General features: G+C 38.7%; 1 protein-coding gene across 3 annotated transcripts in view; it reads right to left on the reverse strand.

Moving 5' to 3' along the window:
• The window catches only part of PRPF40A (pre-mRNA processing factor 40 homolog A), a 3,102,395-nt gene that overhangs the window by 638,792 nt on the left and 2,443,603 nt on the right, over positions 1-20,000 (reverse strand). The window lies entirely within an intron of this gene.

Here is a 20,000-nt window from a genome sequence, read left to right on the forward strand (position 1 = left end):
AATTTAAAAATGGGTATCCCATGTCTATCGACCCATTTGTACAACATTGTTGTGCTAGTACTGCAAGGCTCGTGTAGCCGGTAGGGAGAGGAGCATAACAGGGTACATGTAATGTCCCATACAGCAGCAGCCGCAACTGGCTATGGGTGTTGTGGTGGTTGTGAAGGCCCTCATGGAATTCCCAAGTACAGGTGTACTAACACACAGGCACTGCTATCCTCAGTAATGCACACATACACGTGTCAGTACTGGGGTGCATCTCTGCAGGTGGCCATAACTGTGTACTTAGCTATTGTCCATGGAGAGATGGGCTGTGTAATGGATGTGTGCACAGTGGTATCCTACCACCTGCCATGTGGCAGCAGGCAATCTAGTGACAGACACTACTGTGGTGACCCTCAGGGTGAGAGTGACATGCATCAGCTAATCCTCTGGGTGCCTCCTGCACATGGCCACTGAGGTGATCAATATGACATGTATACAACATGTATTACAACACATGGCTAGTGTCTGTGATGAAGACCTGTACCCAAGCATGTTCTGCTGACTGCGGTAGTATAGTGGAGGTACCCATGGCATGTGGGCGTAGAAGGTGTTGTCTCCTATATATGCCAGTTCTTACACAGCTGGGCAGACATGGCAGTGCCAATCAAGCATAGGTTGCCTGTACATATCCCAGCTGGATACCTGCCATCTGCACATCTGTACAGGGACTAACAGTCATCAGCTTGGCAAGTAGCTATGCAGTAGGATGAATGTGGTGACAGACGTTTGTCAATAATATGTATGCCATAATTACATGTTGGAAGCCCTCACTAACATGTGCAGTACAGACGGTAGTCTACAGTTACATTCCACATGTCGAATCATTATCCAGTAAGGGATATATACTCTGACACAGCTCACACCCCAGGGACACAACAGGGAGGCCTCAGAATCCAGCTATGCCTGCAGAAGTGCCTGTTGTCAGTACTACATTTAGCACTCTACTCTTTCCTGAGAAAGCACTGTCAACAGTAGTACCACCATGATACACTACATGCCAGTGTGACAGCATGTACCCAGGGCTACTAACCCTGTATGTAACACATTCACAAGGATAACAGTGCTGTACAGGCCTCATATACTTGTGGGACCCATACATGACAATAATACCCCTTGCTAATGTACTGACAGCACATAGGCGCATGTATTGTACATGGCATTGCATACACTTATAACAGATGTCATTACCCTACTATGTTATTGGACTGGGTGGTGGGAACTGGTTACCAGGGCTAAGCCATGGTTAGCAGGTATCACCATTGCTCCAATATAACAGCTAAGCTGATTTGCGCACTGGTAAGCAAAGCCTACACTGTGTAAGCACCCGTACATTTTACCCATAGCTTAGTACTGCTTAGCTTTGCGCAAACTCATGCAAACACGTTTAAAGCTGCTCAAAACTGCCTTAACCACTTTGTATCTGACAGCCCTTGTTCTGCCCAGCAACAAAATACACAGACCTTGCAGGTCTTGAACCCAGGACCCTGTACACTATAGTCACAATACTTAACCACTACACCATGATCACTGTGATAAAACAAACCAAGTGAAGCAGTGACTGACAAATTTAATAGATGAACAAAGTAAAATCTTTAAAAGCGCTTTTTCATCAGCGTTAATACCTGACTTCTTCAGAAATGACATACAATGGATTAAGATAAACCATTTGTGAATTTCAAATAAGGAGCCTGTTCTTACGTAAGACGCTGAACCTACTTCATACATATTTAAAGGTACATACTCAATTGTGAAACAAATCAGTTAAAATCGTACAACTAACTTTTTGAAATCAACACAGCAAAGGTATTAGAAAATATATAAAGTTATAAAACAATAAAAGTAGATACAAAAATTGTAAATATCATCTCTTTAAACTTTTCAATTTCAAAAGGCTTGAAATTGAACACAAGTCATTTATACCAGGGTGGCTGTATGCATTAAGCCTGATTTGCCAAACTAACTCGGCCTTCTATATCGGTAAAACCGAAAGAAGGCTCAGGGACCGAATTTACGAACATATATATGCTATGAAAAAACTCAAACTCGACAATGCCCTAGCCAAACATACTTCAGTCTTCCATAGCCACACTTTTAAGTTTCTGGCCATCGACCAGGTCATTTGTGATAGCAGGGGGGGTCCTAGACCTTTGAAACTTGAAGAAGCCGAGTTAGTTTGGCAAATAAGGCTTAATGCATACAGCCACCCTGGTATAAATGACTTATGTTCAATTTCAAGCCTTTTGAAATTGAAAAGTTTAAAGAGATGATATTTACAATTTTTGTATCTACTTTTATTGTTTTATAACTTTATATATTTTCTAATACCTTTGCTGTGTTGATTTCAAAAAGTTAGTTGTACGATTTTAACTGATTTGTTTCACAATTGAGTATGTACCTTTAAATATGTATGAAGTAGGTTCAGCGTCTTACGTAAGAACAGGCTCCTTATTTGAAATTCACAAATGATTTGTCTTAATCCATTGTATGTCATTTCTGAAGAAGTCAGGTATTAACGCTGACGAAAAAGCGTTTTTAAAGATTTTACTTTGTTCATCTATTAAATTTGTCGGTCGCTGCTTCACTTGGTTTGTTTTTTCTTGGTTTGTCTGCCTTTCGTGGTTTTTTTATGATCACTGTGATAACAGCTGTTGTTTTTTCAATATATCTGTCAATACACATATTGATTAGTATTGAACAATTGCCTTTACTTCCACAATTGTGTAGTACTTGTTATTAATAAGACTGTATCATCACATATGTTATTTTATCATAATGTACACATATCAGATACATACAGTGAGATACATCTGGGAAGGTATACACAACTGTGTTTACACATGACAGGAATATGGATATAAACATATGCATATGTTGATATATGTCTACATGTACATACACATGTATATTCATACATATGTCTGTATACACGCCTGTATAGTGCATCATATATATGGCCATGTCTATATCTCTTTGTATATACATATTATATATATATATATATAATATGCATAATTTCCCTGTTAATTTGTGGCATTTGGATCTTATATTTGTTACTGTGGATGTAGTCGATTTATTCTCTTGTATCCCTAAGTCTGAGGGACTAGAGGCTTTTTCCAATAGTATTAGAAAATGTGGGGGCTATGATTGGGACCATGTTTGTTTAATAATAGAACTTATGTCCATTGTATTGGACAATAATTTCATTGAATATGAGGGAGAATTCTTTCGACAAACCAACGGTGTTGCTATGGGAGCAGCTTGTGCCCCAATATATGCTAATCTCGTCATGCTTGACTGGGAGGAGTCCAAAATATTTGATAGTGAATATTTTAAATATGTTAAATATTATTTGCGATATTTGGACGATATTTATATACTGTGGGATGGTAATATAGACATGTTAACACAATTTATTGACTTCTTGAACTCAAGTAGTTCCTTTTTGAAATTTACTTATACTTTTAATAAGGAAGGCCTACCATATTTGGACACCTTAATCTCCAAGGGTGACAACAGTTTTAAATCGAGGTTGTATAGGAAACATACTTTTTCTAACAGCTATTTAGAATTTTCTAGCTGCCACCCTAGAAAATTATTTATTAACATATTCAAAGGTCAGATTATTCGGGCCATAAGGATGACCTCCACACATGCTGAGATGTTAGAAGAAGTTGGATTTATTATTAATCTTTTTAGAGATAGGGGTTATAACATCAACATACTTAATCATATTAGTAAAGATATTATTAATGGATGGGGGACAAAATATATATACCTCTACTGGGACAAAAAAATGATATTAACAGGTCAGTCAATAATACATTAGACATTACTAACATCAGTATCAATTATAAAAGAGCGTGTGTTTTAGAATATGGCCCACATACAGGGAAAATCAAGCAAATTATTAATAACAATTGGAAAATTATTATGGTGGACCAGGAAATGGAAAAAACTTTGGGATCACAACCAATATTTGTATATAAAATGGGTCGAAATTTGAAAAATTATATAGAGAGAGGTAATATACCCAAACATTTTGCTGCAAATAATAATAAAAAACTACAAAATGTGGCAATTGCAAACAGTGTTTTGCTATATATGAAGAAAGACACATTATTTTAGACAATATACATAGATCTAAAATAACATTTGTTAGTGGAAATTGTAACACCAGATGGATTATTTATTTAGCAAAATGTACAGCATGTTCTGGATTCTATATTGGCAAAACAGAACGGAAATTGCATAAACGAATATATGCACATCATTATAGTATTAAGACTTGTGATGAAAAGAACGCCCTATACAAGCATATAAAACAATATGGAAATACACATACATTCAAATTTGCAATTTTGGAAAATTTGTCATGTGCACCGAGAGGGGGCGATTATAAAGGACTATTGTCATACAAGGAAATATGGTGGCAGTTTTATACTGATGCTTCTAATCCACCAGGATTAAATGATTTTATTACTATAAAACCGGCATTATTATTCACATAGATATTTACACAAATGGTGCATTTTATTATTTTTATGAATATATATGTGTGTTATACGTTTATGGTATTTATTAGTTACTAAATTTATCAAATATATCAAATATACTAAAAGTTATCAGTACACAGTTCATATTTTATTTTATTTTATTTTATTATATTTATTTAAATATTATTCATTATTAATTATTAATTGAAAGTTTTTAGACGGACATAATATGTTTAGGATACAATGTTTTTAACGGTATTTCATTGTTTGTACATCTTTAAGAACTTTTGTTACAAGGTAGCGTTTTGGCGCCAAAAAGTTTTTTTTTTTAAATGAATCTGTTTCCTGTTTGTAACAGTTCTGATGAAGCTCGTATTTTGCGAGTGAAAGCGCCTAACTGTTCTCGTTGTGTTGTACATTTTATTTTTGTACATTAAATTCAGTTTTTATACTCGCTTGAAGTTCTTTTCAGACCAGGTTGGCGTCTCATGACACAAAGGAGTACAGCGTTTTTTCATTGAGCATTCGTTCGTGCTGTTTGAATGCTGTTTTTCCATTCACATCCACCAGAGAGGGAGTGAGAGAAGCAGACAGAGACAAAGTAAGTCAGGGAGGGGGTGGGAGAGTAAAACCTAAGCATGTTTGTGTCACACACCTACCAGTACAGGGTTTCAAACCCCTGACTGACTATGTATTCCTATCACATGTTGATGCAGTTATTGCATGCACCACATAGCTTACATGTTGAAGAGCTGTCCAAACATATATGTGATGGTGAGTGACATCTGCAACAGTGATATGGTAGCGATACAGTAGGTGTAGTACACTTGCCTGTCCACATGAACAGTTGTCAGTGTCAACACAGCCACAGTCTCTTAGGCTCACACACATTGACACACTTGGCAGCATCAGGAATACACTTCCTAACTAGTTAGTTTGCCACAATACAGTAATGTGCAGGTATCACATGCACTACAGGGGCTATCCGGATGTTATATGGGCAAAGGGTATGTGAAGGTGTCTGACATCAGACAGCATGCTTCAGTATGCCAATGGGAGTTGTAGTGAGTGTGAATGTGGTTGAAAGCATCATACACCACACACACAGACACAGGGTGCCAATACTGACATGCATGCATGCATTGCTTCACGGGGGTGTAGTGCTTGACTGTACCAGAAGGCTATACAAGGCTAGGTAAAGGGTATACCTTGGCATCAGGCCACATGACAGTAGTCTGCAGAGTGGCTCAGGGGTTTAGTGTCTGGATTGGCCCACACAGGTGGGTATTGTATTCACCATCCAGTCACCTGGGTAACTACTGTGTGTGGCCATTGCTGTGCAATGCTTGCCATGTATGTGTCCTTTAGTCCATGACATGGATGCTGTCTGGGATGTGCACACATCCGACATGCATGTATAGTGACATGTGGAACTGTACCTGGGGTGTCTGGCCTGTGTTGTGTACACAGATTATCATCAGATGTGCCAGTCCTGCTCTCATGTGGCAGGAACTGGTAATGGACAGCAGGTTGACCCTGCACCTACACTGATAGCATGATACAGGTATTCCCTTTGACAGTAGCATTTGTCCATACAGGGCATGTGCTAAGGCATGGTATGTTCTTTGTGGGTCACATTTAATGACTCCAAAGGTGTTGCAGGCATCCAGTGGGGAACATAGTGAAGACACACTGTCTGCATGTACGTCCCTATTGTACTGATGGACAGGGTGCCAAGCCCTCTGTAGTCCACTGCAATCACACCATGGTTACTATCTGTGGGCAGTATGCAGGGTAGTACCAACATAGTGGTTGTTGCCTAGGCAAGTGTGTTTGTGTATGAGACATGGGTTGAGAGTGTTCACTGGGTAATACAAGGGTTGCTAACTTTGCCAGTAATAGATGTCACATGTAGGGGTATGGATTGGCACCCCAGCCTCTTGGCTATTTAGCATCTGTTATCCTTGTAAGGTGGACATTGTGACATATAATAGGGCCACCATATAAGAAATTTGCAAAACCCACTTCACAATGAGTCCAGTTGTTACACACTCAGCCACCTCCACACAGGATATGAATAACAAACACAGGCACACACTTTCCACATTTGGGATTAGAACGCCTACCTAACTAGTTTATTACACTACAGGATTACACAGTTATAGGATGCGCCATGGAGATTACTGTAGTACTTTTTCCGCAAAGGTGTATTTCACTGGGAATGACATCAGCAGGCTTGCTAAAGAAGGTTAATAGAGGTTGTACTGACTGTGATAGGCCTCAAAAGCATTGCACCCTACACAGAAGCACACACACAAACATCCACACTTGCCATGTGGGGAAATAGAACCCCTAACCAAGTATTATTTCACACTGCAGTGTTATGCTCTTAGAGGACGCACCACAGAGATTATTGGACTACTTTTCCCAAAGGTGTATGTCACAGTGAATGACATCAGCAGGCTTGCCAAAGTAGGGCATTTGAATTGCACTTAGTGTGACTAGCCTAAAATGCACTGCTCCCTACACAGACAAAGAAACACACACACAAACATCCACACTTGCCATGTGTGGGAATAGAACCCCTACCAAAGTACTATATCACACTACAGCATTACACTGTTATCGGATGCACCACAGAGATTACTGGGATGCACTTTTCCCAAAGGTGTATTTCACAGTGAATGACATCAGCAGGCTTGCCAAAGTAAGGCATTTGAATTGCAGTGAGTGTCACTAGCCAAAAAGCATTGCTCCTTATACAGACAGAAACACACACACACAATTGCCATGTTTGGGATTAGAACTCCTACTTAACTAATGTATGACATTACAGCATTATGTAGTTATAAGACACATTATGGAGATTAGTGAGGTACCCTTTTCCCAAAGGTGTATTTCAAAGTAAATGACATCAGCAGCCTTGCCAAAGTAGGGCATTTAAATTGTAATGAGTGTGACTAGCCTAAAAGGCATTGCTTCCTACACAGACAGACAGACACACACACCCACACACACACACACACACACACACACACACACACACACACACACACACACACACACACACACACACAAACACAGTTGCCACGTCTGGGATTAGAACTTCTACTTAACTAGTTTATCACATTACAGCATTATGCAGTTAAAGGACACACCTCAGAAATTACTGTGCTACCTCTTTCCCAAAGGTGTATTTCAAAGTGAATGACATCAGCGGCCTTGCCAAAGTAGGGCATTTGAATTGTAGTGAGTGTGACTAGCCTAAAAGGGATTTCTTTCTCCACAGACAGGGGCACACACACAATTGCCATTTCTGGGATTAGAATTCCTACCTAACTAGCTTATTACACTACAGCATTATGCAGTTATAGGACACACCACGGAGATTACTGGGCTACTTTTTTTCCCAAAGGTGTATTTCAAAGTGAATGACATCAGCAGCCTTGCCAAAGTAGGGCATTTGAATTGTAGTGAGTGTGACTAGCCTAAAAAGGCATTGCTCCCTACGCAGACAGAGAGAAACACATACCATTGTCATGTTTGGGACTAGAACTCCTACATAACTAGTTTTTCACACTGCAGCATTACACAGTTATAGGATACACCACAGAGATTAGTGGGATACTTCTTTCCCAAAGGTGTATTTCAAAGTGAATGACATCTTCAGGCTTGTCATAGTAGGGCTATGGGGAGGGCAGTGTGTGTGCATAGGCCATAACCCATTCATCTAGAGGTAGACAAACCACACTCAGGCACAAGCAGGTTTATATTCTGCAGGTACATGTATACAACTTCTAAATGACTACTGCCTTGTACAGTCATGTTGCACAGCTAGCACTTGCACCACAGAGTCTGTAATGCTGAGGGATACCAGTGGCTAATTTCTACAGTGAGTGATATTTACACATCATGTGGTTGTAGCCATTTGGCTGTGTGCTGGGTGGGACAGGCCTCATGATGGAAGGCTCTTTGTCACTGTCACTCTCTTCCACACATCTATGTATGTGTACTTTTGGCATATTATAGTGTGTTGTTCTTGGATATATGTGTGTATTCCTATCCAATGTTTGTGCAAGTGGTGACTGGTGCATACTGAGGAGTGTATGCACTCACATCTGCAACTGTCAGATATGTATGGTCCACTGTTGGCAGACATGGGCTTCAATTGTTTGTGTGTGAGCATGCCCAGTATGCCCTTCTGTATTGAATGTGTGGATCCATTCCAGGTAGTTTGTAGTCCAGTGCAGACCTTTGTGTTCCACACCTACAGGTAAGAAGCTTGGATGCGAAAGCGCTTATCTTTGTACAATAAAAGATTTTTTATGTTTTGACATCAGTATCGAGGCTTGGTTTGTTCCGCTCCATATACATTTTCTATATTTATGACTTCTCGTTCTGCTTGTCGTACGGAACATTCACTAAGTGGTTCAACAGCGTGCTTTGGACTTTTTATTATATAATTTATGTAATGACAAACAAAACACAAAACTATGTATCCTGACAGAGTGTGTCTCTGCACTCTGCCTATCTTCTTAACATTATCAACTTAAGTAACACAAGGTGAAGGTTCATACACAAATGCAAACTATGGACTGGCATACCATCAGTCTTTTTTGAAAAACTAAAGCTTTTTCTTTTTTTTTTTTTTTACCATAGATAGGTAAAAATATTTCATCACTATAGGTATGAAATTTGGAATATTTCTATAATATCCTACAATGCACTGTTTTTCTTTACTGTATTTTGAAATCCATTCCATCAGTATAACACTATTTATTTAAAAGAGAAGATTACACTTACATCAGTTTAAATGTTGTTATGTAGTCATTTTCCAGTGCCTAGTCCTTTTGCAGATGTTACTTATTACTAACTCTTGAATGAGGGATCTCAGAAACAAAACAAATAATGAGTTCTTTGAAAGGGCTGAGTGAGTGGTAAATAGGTCAGGCACCAAAGAAGAATGTCTGATTATTTCTTACCTATTGATGACTATTTTGTGAATACCTTTTTCTTTTTATAAGTGTAACTGTGTGGCAAAACGCCTGTAATGATGCCAATGAAAAATTAGGTCCTTTGTCAATTCACATGACAGGATTAACACAGAAACTCAAAATGCAATTGTTTTCAGTCATGCTAAATAAAATTCCTAAATTTTTGCATGAGTTTATTTACTGCCTTACTATCCTTTTCTCAAAAGGTTGCAGAAGCTAGGGACAGCAACCTCCTCATCTCCTGTTTATTCCTTGATCTCTCTAAAACCTTTGACACTGTGTCTCATCCCCTCCTTCTTAACAAACTCTCAAACCTAAACCTCTCTCATTCTACTCTTGGCTGGTTCCAATCCTATCTTAATGGCAGAAAATAAGCTGTTAGATGGCAGCAGGCTTTCTCACCCTTCCTTGCTGTTCAAAGTGGAGTACTCCAAGCCTCCATACTTAGAACGCTCCTTTTCAACATTTTTACCAACAACCTACATTCACCCTGCAGTCTCTCATCAGTAATACAATATGCAAATGACTCTACTCTCATCTATCTCCAATACTATCTCTGAACTGCACACACCAACACAGAATTCCTTTAACTCTGTTGAAAAATGGCTCAGAAACAATCAACTAAGCCTTAACCCTAAGAAAACTCAAATCCTTCTCTTCCTACCTCAGATGCTCTTTCACCTTAAATACAACTTTTCTCTTTCCTCCCTAGATGGCACCTCTATCTCTCCTGCCTCACACACCAAACTCCTTGGGGTAATAATTGATGACTAATTAAAATTTGACTTGCACATACAACAGGCCATCAAAAACCCACCAAAAACTTGGACTACTTTATAGGAACAAAAAATTCCTCACTTCAGCCACTAAATGCACCCTTTCAGAGGCATTTCTTTTACCTAGTCTTCTATACACTTCCTCCATTCTTACCAATATCCAAACTACCTCAGTGCAGAAACTGGAACAAACATACAACAAAATTGCCAGATTTATTCTAAATCAGCCACTCTCGTTGTATCACTGCCTTTCACTAAACAAACTTCAGTGGCTGGAATTTCCATACCTTGTCCTACAATCATAACTCCACACTACATTTTCCATACTCAGCGACCCCTCTGCCTGCCCTGCTCTCACCTCCCATGTTGCTCTCTGCCCCCCCCCCCGGCCTCTCCAGAGTGCTGATCAGCATCTTCTCTCATTTTATAAACCACAAAAGGATATTGGCAAACTACTTTACAAACACTCTGCCCGGGTTTCATGAAGCTCGGCGCAAGGACAACGTTAGCCTTGCGCTGACCATGTGGTGTAGAGATGGTGCAGCAGCACCACATGCATATTAATGAAGGCACGCTTCTGCAATGTCCACGTGCATAGGAAACGTGCGTGAGTGCAGGGGGTCATGTCTAAGCGCTGCACGGAGGCGTGAACATATCAGCTGCAGATGCGCAACTTAAAATGCTGACTAGTACAGCCTGCCTCTAATAATAATCACTCCTGTCAGTGTCCGTGGATACAGAAATGTATGCAAAGCATACAAGACAGTTTTGTGAATACCAAACTAAAAAGTAAACACAAAGGCACATAGATGAATATTGAGTCCCCGTCCCTCGAACAAATGACATTTGAAACCCAGTGCCCGTATTCCATTGCAGTGTTCATTGTTATAACAAGTGGAAGTGAAATGCAGCATGTTAGCGCGTCACTGCCATTTGCTAAGCCTAGCCCAGTGGTTATGGTAACCTCCTGTCCCACATTGTGAGGGACAGTCCCCCTCTGGGCAGTTGTGTCCATACCAAAACCATTATAAATGTTAAATGTCCTGCGATTGTAGGACATAAGTATGTCCCATATTTTATCTAATAGTTCCATACAATACTTATTTCTGCATGTAAAATACCTAAATGTTACAAGAAACAGAATAAGCAACTAAACTGCTATAACAATAAGCTTTCATTTAGGCATAAAACTAAAGTACTATCTTTTGTTCTGACCGTGGGTATGTATTGGCCTGTAAAATCTGATGTGTGTCCCGAAAATGTCCCATTTTGGTCATATGAAAAGGTGGCAACCCTACCAATGGTCAGAGCATTCGCTCAATATCTGCCCATTTTCGGTCCAAGTAGTCCTTGTCTGGATGGCCCAAAGATGAATGGGTATAACCCAGGTCTACCTACCATGTCATGAAAGATAAGTATTTGCATGTACCTATGTGTGTGAAGTACAGCATGTGGAAGATCAAAAATGCTAGGGTCGTCCTCACAACCATATTGGTACCAGAGATATGTAGTGTACGATATGTGTTCTCTTGACTGTGCCATGGGCCATTAACCAGAGAAGGGATGAATGGTGTCTGTGGAATATGGGGGTGGGGGGTCATAGGTAATATAATAATTCACCAAGGGGAGACTGGGTTGGATGCACAATAGGTGAACTGGAGGTGTACGAGGGAGCAGTGGGTGAATCAGAAAGAAAACCAAAGGACAAACATTCACATCCACAATCCAACCTGACAGGCCATACTGTAGAACACAATCCCACAAACATATGAACATTAAAATGTGCGATACACATGTACAGAAACGTTACCGGCTCACACCCACATAATGGTCTGGCCTGAACTGAGCGATCCAACCCAAACACACCTGGATACATAATTGAATACCCATCATCCCCTCCACAGCACACCACCCCTCCCTTCCTGAACGTCCAGCAAAACCACCCATACTCTGGCTGCTAGCTTGGCGCAGCCATATCTGCACATAGTGATCCCTACTCATATCTAGTAGGCAGTCTCACCCAAGGCAGTCTCAGGATTGCAAACTATTTATCCCTTGCATGTATAACCCTACCTCATTTTCGTAAAGCCAAAAGAATCGAGGTCATTGGTCCCCACAATTTTTGGATATCCCTCATGGGATAAGTATATGTTCTAAACATTAGGCTTGGTGCCACGACACAATGTCCAGTCCTGCAGACATCTGGACACAAGTTGTATGAGCAGTAGTTGTCCACAACCCTGCTCAGCCTCCAGCCGGTCCTGTAGAACCTACTACCTGGGATTAACCACCTGATCGTGAAGCATGTCTCCCCACGTGCATTATCGGGAATATATACCTTTCACATTCGCATAGTGGCAGTCAGATATAAGGTGATTAAGGCACTTTAAAGCAGACGTAAGTAGGGTTGCCACCTGTACAACTTTGCGAGGGACAGTCCCTTTTTGGGCAGTTGTGTCCTGACCAAAAATAATAAAATGGCAAATGTCCTGAGATTGTAGGAAATAATTATGTCCCATATTTCATGTAACAGTTGCATAAAATAGTTATTTCTGTATGTAAAATACTTAAATGTTGCAAGAAACAGAATAAGTAACTAAACTGCTACAAGAATAAGCTTTCATTTAGGCAAAAAAGTAAAGTTCTAACCTTTGTACTAACCATGGGTATGTGTCAGCCTGTAAAATCTGATGTGTGTCCCGAAAATGCCCCACTTTGGCCATTTGAAAAGGTGGCAACCCTAGACGTAAGTGGGTATGCAAGCGTGTATGCGCGATGATAAGTGGCGGTGATTCAACGGTATGCGAAATGTAAATAAGCATGTAGGTGTATATGCATGTGCATGTACAGACCGATATATTTATATATATATATATATATATATATATATATATATATATATATATATATATATATATATATGAAGAATGAACATGGTCACAATATAGCAGTCATAACGAATGTGAAGGAAAACAGCAGCTGAACCCCCCTATAATATTTAGTGCTGTTATATCAGGTTGGCCAGAGGTGAGCACACAGGTAGGATGCTAAAAGTGGAACTAACTATGTCCTCGTGATAAGTCTGACTTTCATCTAGGTACAGGGCAGTCCTGGTCCCCAGTCGCACAAGCCTAAACCCGGATGACCACATGAACACCCTGATAATCAAATACATGTATGTGCCAGGACTATAGGCTTTGAAGGTCTGAATATACTTAGAGTGAGTCAACATGCGGCACGGGTCCAGAGCAGTAGGGAATGGCACATGTGTAGTACTGCAGTTTTCCCAACACGAAAACGGATGCCTGCTGTGTTAGTGAAGTGTTGAGGCGTGTGTTCGGGTAACTATGAACCATGGGTATAAATATAAATGAAGCAGAACACCAATAGTGTAGTGGTTAGAGCATCCAACTATCGAGCAGATGTTGCTGGTTCGACTGCAGCACACACCATTTATGACGTGTAATCCGTATATGAGCATATCTTGCTAATTTTATGCTGTATAACGATATAATACCAATTAAATATGAACTGGGTGACGTATCACAGTAAGAATAAAGAAGGATTTTGCTTGACGTGAATCGGCGGTTAAACGGAAAACCGCAGCTGAAAAGTGTTGTACTCACCCTTTGTCCAACGGCCCTTGCTCCACCCAGCAACACAATATACCGCATCGACCAGGCCCGATGCCAGGATCCTACACATCACAAATTTACCACTAAGCCACGGCAGTTATACCTAACGTCGATGTTATCACAAACATAGCAGACAGCACAGTCATTCAACAGTATGATCAAAGTAATTAAATCATATAGATGTCTATGCATGCATACGTACACACATATATATGTATTTATATATATATATATATATATATATATATATATATATATATATATATATATATATATATATATACACACATATAGGGTAACCACCTGTCCCACTTTGTGAGGGACAGTCCCTCTTTGGGCAGTTGTGTCCTGTACACTTAGTGTCAAATGGCAGATGTCCTGAGATTTAATGACAAAAATATGTCCTATATTTATGTAATAGTTGCATAAAACAGTAATTCTGTATCTGAAACGCCTTAATGTCATAAGAAAAACTGAATAAGCAACTAAAATGCTACAAGAATAAGCTGTCAATTAGGCATAAAAGTGAGGTTCTGTCTTTTGTACTGGCTGTGGATATGTGTTGGCCTGCAAAATCTTGAGGTTTGTACCAAATATGTCCCACTTTGGCCATTTGAAAGGGTGGCAACTATATATATATATATATATATATATATATATATATATATATATATATATATATTACTGAATGAACTTGGAAACAAGAAAGCATTCATAATGAATGCGAAGGAATATAACAGCGGAACACCCACATTATCTAGTGCTGACATATCAAGCTGTACCAAACCAGTCAATTCCTGGCTACACCATGAACCTATAGAAGCACTAGCACAAACGAATGGAACGCAACGTCACTGTAATCTTTTTTATTGTTAAAACAAACGGGTTGAGCGCTTTCATCTACTGATAGAGACTTCATCAGAACACATCTCATAACACAATATTGTCCTTAAATACCACTGCAAACCAATCACAATTCATACTTTTGGCTCCAAAATTAATCATTAAAGTGCTAGTGTTAGTTGTAAAATCTCATACTCCCTACTAACTAGAATAATATTACATACACATGTAATTCATCTAAAATTAACAATATACAATATTATAATTTTTAAAAAATATATAACCAATGTATATGAAAAGTTTTTTATATATAAAAATGAACAATACTTTTTGTTGTATATATTTGTATAAATCTATACCAAACTACTGTCTACCATTCTCCAATATAGGTTTGATGGATATGTACTCGTTAATTCCTGGGGGTACAGAAGCATTCAGGCGAATCTGCCACCTTGTCTCTTTTTCACCCAGAACTTTCTTTATGTTGCCACCCCTAGGATTGTGTTTTACTGACTCTAATATTCCAAATTGAAACATTGAGCATGTTTCATATACATTGGTTATATTTTTTTAAAAATTATAATATTGTATATTGTTAATTTTAGATGAATTACATGTGTATGTAATATTATTCTAGTTAGTAGGGAGTATGAGATTTTACAACTAACACTAGCACTTTAATGATTAATTTTGGAGCCAAAAGTATGAATTGTGATTGGTTTGCAGTGGTATTTAAGGACAATATTGTGTTATGAGATGTGTTCTGATGAAGTCTCTATCAGTAGATGAAAGCGTTCAACCCGTTTGTTTTAACAATAAAAAAGATTACAGTGACGTTGCGTTCCATTCGTTTGTGCTAGTGCTTCTATAGGTTCATGGTGTAGCCAGGAATTGACTGGTTTGGTACATTTTATGTGGTCGACTTTTCCTGGACATATATTTTTTATTTCTTGGTTGCAATTTTGACAACATGGACTCTCTAGATTAGCTACCCTCTATTTTTTCCCCGAGGAGGGAAGATATTCGTGGTTTACAGTCCGAAATGGCTATCATGAGAGGCGAACTTACTAGGCTACTCGAAATGATGAGTCAACCAGGTTCCCAGGCGAGGACCCAGCGTGGGATGACATCATCGCGCACGGAGGTACAGAGGAGTACTGGGGATGTATTACCCAACGGTCAGGGGAATGGCGTTCCCCTGTACGGAGAAGCCTCTTATGGATCCCAACACGATGACAATCAGAGTGCAGGGTGCACCACTAGGGTTAGTGGATGTGGATCGGAGGTTGATTATAACATTTCTGGCGCCAAACCCAAGCGGACTGTGCTGAAGAAAATGTACGCCATGGGGCTGAAGGACATGCATGCAGGTACTGTTAAACCCCCACCTATCAGTAAATATGGAAATGATAAAAGGCGTTTCAATTACAATAATTTCTTGGCTGGTGACTTTAATTTCGAAGGAGGGGTTGGATCGGAATATAAAGAAAGTAATAACGATAAAAATGGAGCCGAGAATAAAACACTTAAGGACATAATTTTTGATTTTGGAAAAAAGTTAAAAATTTTAAAAAGTTTACAACTTGAGAACATGTACTTGATAAAATGTTTGGACAATACTATAGTACCCATGGGTTTGAGGTTCTTTAAACACCCAATGGGAATAGAATTGGATGCTAGTACCAAGGAAGAATGTGCTAAAATGTTTGACAACTTTGGCTTTACTTTTATGAAGTTTATAGTCAGTTGTAATGACAAGAAAATATGCATCTTAATGTCTGAATTGGATCAACTTAATAATATTATTGAAAATGATCTACTTTTTGATGAATTTGAACTATTTTTAGATTCCCAATACACATGGGTTGAAAGTCAGGTGATGAAACAGTATGAGAGGAAATGTAGGAAAATGAAAAGGGATATTGAACAATATAAAAAGGGGAATGTATATAGGTGGGATAAAAATGATTATACAACCAACAAGTTTAATAATAATAATAGAAACAGACACCATACAAAAGGATTTGGAACATTCCAGTATAGAGGTAACAGAGGGAAGTATAGAGGGGATGATGAATGCAAGTTACCCCTGTCCCCGGATTTTTTAGGGGAAGATACAAGATGGGAGAACCCCAGGTGGGGGGGTTACCATCGAATAAGAACGGAAAGCACAAAACACAGGGGAGGACAGGGGAGTTACAGAAGCCAAGACAAATAGATGACAACCATAGTATTGTGAAAGTCAATGATATTATGAGTAGATATGGTGATTTTAATATTTACAATTACTCCAGTATTGAGCTCAAAAAGGAACATTTCACACTTTTAGCCAAAGGGATGAAATATGTTCGTAATACGAACATCAAGGTAGTGGACTACATTGTGGATTTTAAGAAATATTTAAGGAAATTAAATCTAGCTATCTTTTTTGATGGGAAGGAATTAAGGGGAGAAACTGAGTTCAAAAAGAAGAGTGCATATACACCACCACTCAACAACTTGTTGGGTACATTTGAAAAAATGGTCATAGAAGAAATCTACAATTATGGGAACAAATGTAGTACACTGAAAAAGAAATATAATTTAACTAGGGATGAAGCTGAAATTTTGAAAGACATCCAAAACAACCATAGTATAAGAATTATGAAACCCGACAAGGGGGGTGGGGCGGTAATATACCCCAACATTGATTATACTAACAAAATTAACAGTATTTTGTTGAATTCAGGAAATTACACTTTATCTTCCCTTAATGAGGTAAATATAGGGTATCACAAGATAGATTTGTACCTTGAAGACCTATTATTGGAAGATAGAATAGATAGGGATTTATACAACTTCTTAAGAGTGGAATACCCCACAATCAGCACTATAGTGGGGATACCTAAGGTCCATAAGGATTCTTTCGATCCCCCTTTCAGGCCAATAATATCTGGCAGTGCATCCAAGACGTTTCCCTTTGGTAAAGTAATAGACAAGTGGATAAAACCCATTTATAAGAAAATAGGGCACATAGTTATAGCTTCTTGGGACTTTTTGGGGAGACTGCAGCCAGAACTAGCTTCAGAAGGGGAGTGGCTAGTAACAATTGATGTGGTTGACCTTTTTTCAAGTATACCCCAAGAGGAAGGCCTAACCAGATTCTACCAAAGTATCAAGAAATTTGGTAATCTGTCATGGGATAAAATCACCCTCGTGCTTGATTTTATGGATATGGTCCTATCACACAATTACATAATGTACGAAGGTGAATACTATAAACAAAAGAAAGGGGTAGCTATGGGGGCAGCCTGTTGCTCCATATTTGCTAATATGGTCTTATTGGACTGGGAGAATGAATTTATATTCAATACTGACTGGTTCAGTAATATTATTTGCTATCTCAGATTTTTGGATGATATATTTGTAATTTGGAAGGGTGATTTACACAAGTTAGAAGATTTTAAAAAATATTTAAATCTTTGTAGTCAAAGTTTAAAATTTACATTTAATGTTGGAAGGGAATCTATTTCTTATTTGGATACTAGAATAACAATAAGGAATGGGAAATTTAAATCCAATATTTTTAGGAAGGACACTTTCAGCAATTCTTATTTGGAATACACTAGTTGTCACCCTTTAGGACAGAAAGGGAACATTATTAAAGGGCAATGTATTCGAGCAGCCCGAATGACCTCAGACTACTTAGACTTAAAAGGTGAATTGGACATAATTGGGGGTTTCTTTAGGAGTAGGGGTACCCTGACTCAATGGTGACTGATGTCACCAATTATGTTCTAAGTGAGTGGGGGAAAAAATACAAACCCCTTTTAGGGGTCGGCCCATCTAGTGGTGGGGGAATAACGATGAACAAAAACAGTTCGGAAGATTCATGTTTCAAAAGGGCATGCGTTATACAATACGCACCATACAGTATGGAAATCAAGAATATTATATACAAAAATTGGAACATCATGAAATTTGATAGCAATGTACATAGGATAGTGGGGGATAAGCCCCATTTCGTCTTTAGGAACGGTACAAATTTGAAAAAGGAGCTAGAAAAGAAAAATAGTTACAAGTGCAATGAGTCAGGACGGAACGGTACACACAAATGTGGCACTTGTAATCAGTGTAGGTATATAATCAATTCCCCCCTCTATTATATTAGAGAATATCAACAAGACGACTGTCAAATTCCAGAAGGGTAACTGTAGGTCCAAGCATCTGGTTTATCTAGCAAAGTGTACCGAGTGTCCAAGTTTTTATGTTGGGAAAACTGACAGATGCTTGAGGAACAGGATTTATGACCACAGTTATAGTATAAGGAAACAGGATGGGAATAACGCTTTGTGGAAACATCTGAATGGTAGCGCCACATGCTCAATGTTTCAATTTGGAATATTAGAGTCAGTAAAACACAATCCTAGGGGTGGCAACATAAAGAAAGTTCTGGGTGAAAAAGAGACAAGGTGGCAGATTCGCCTGAATGCTTCTGTACCCCCAGGAATTAACGAGTACATATCCATCAAACCTATATTGGAGAATGGTAGACAGTAGTTTGGTATAGATTTATACAAATATATACAACAAAAAGTATTGTTCATTTTTATATATAAAAAACTTTTTTTACACTTTTTATATACATTGGTTATATTTTTTTAAAAATTATAATATTGTATATTGTTAATTTTAGATGAATTACATGTGTATGTAATATTATTCTAGTTAGTAGGGAGTATGAGATTTTACAACTAACACTAGCACTTTAATGATTAATTTTGGAGCCAAAAGTATGAATTGTGATTGGTTTGCAGTGGTATTTAAGGACAATATTGTGTTATGAGATGTGTTCTGATGAAGTCTCTATCAGTAGATGAAAGCGCTCAACCCATTTGTTTTAACAATAAAAAAGATTACAGTGACGTTGCGTTCCATTCGTTTGTGCTATTGCTTCTATAGGTTCATGGTGTAGCCAGGAATTGACTGGTTTGGTACATTTTATGTGGTCGACTTTTCCTGGACATATATTTTTTATTTCTTGGACATATCAAGCTGGCCAGAGGTGGCCAAAATCCCTGCATCTCTAACCACAGGTAGGATGCTAACAGTGGGAATAACCTTGTCCATGTGCTAAATCTGACTTTCAAACGGGTACAGGGCTGGCCTGGTCCCTAGTCGGACAAGCCTAAACCCAGATGACCACATGAACACCCTGACAATCAAACACACGTA

The sequence above is a fragment of the Protopterus annectens genome, chromosome 6.part0 (genome assembly GCF_019279795.1).
Source record: "Protopterus annectens isolate FY-2018-M chromosome 6.part0, PAN1.0, whole genome shotgun sequence".
Lineage (NCBI taxonomy): Eukaryota > Metazoa > Chordata > Ceratodontiformes > Protopteridae > Protopterus > Protopterus annectens.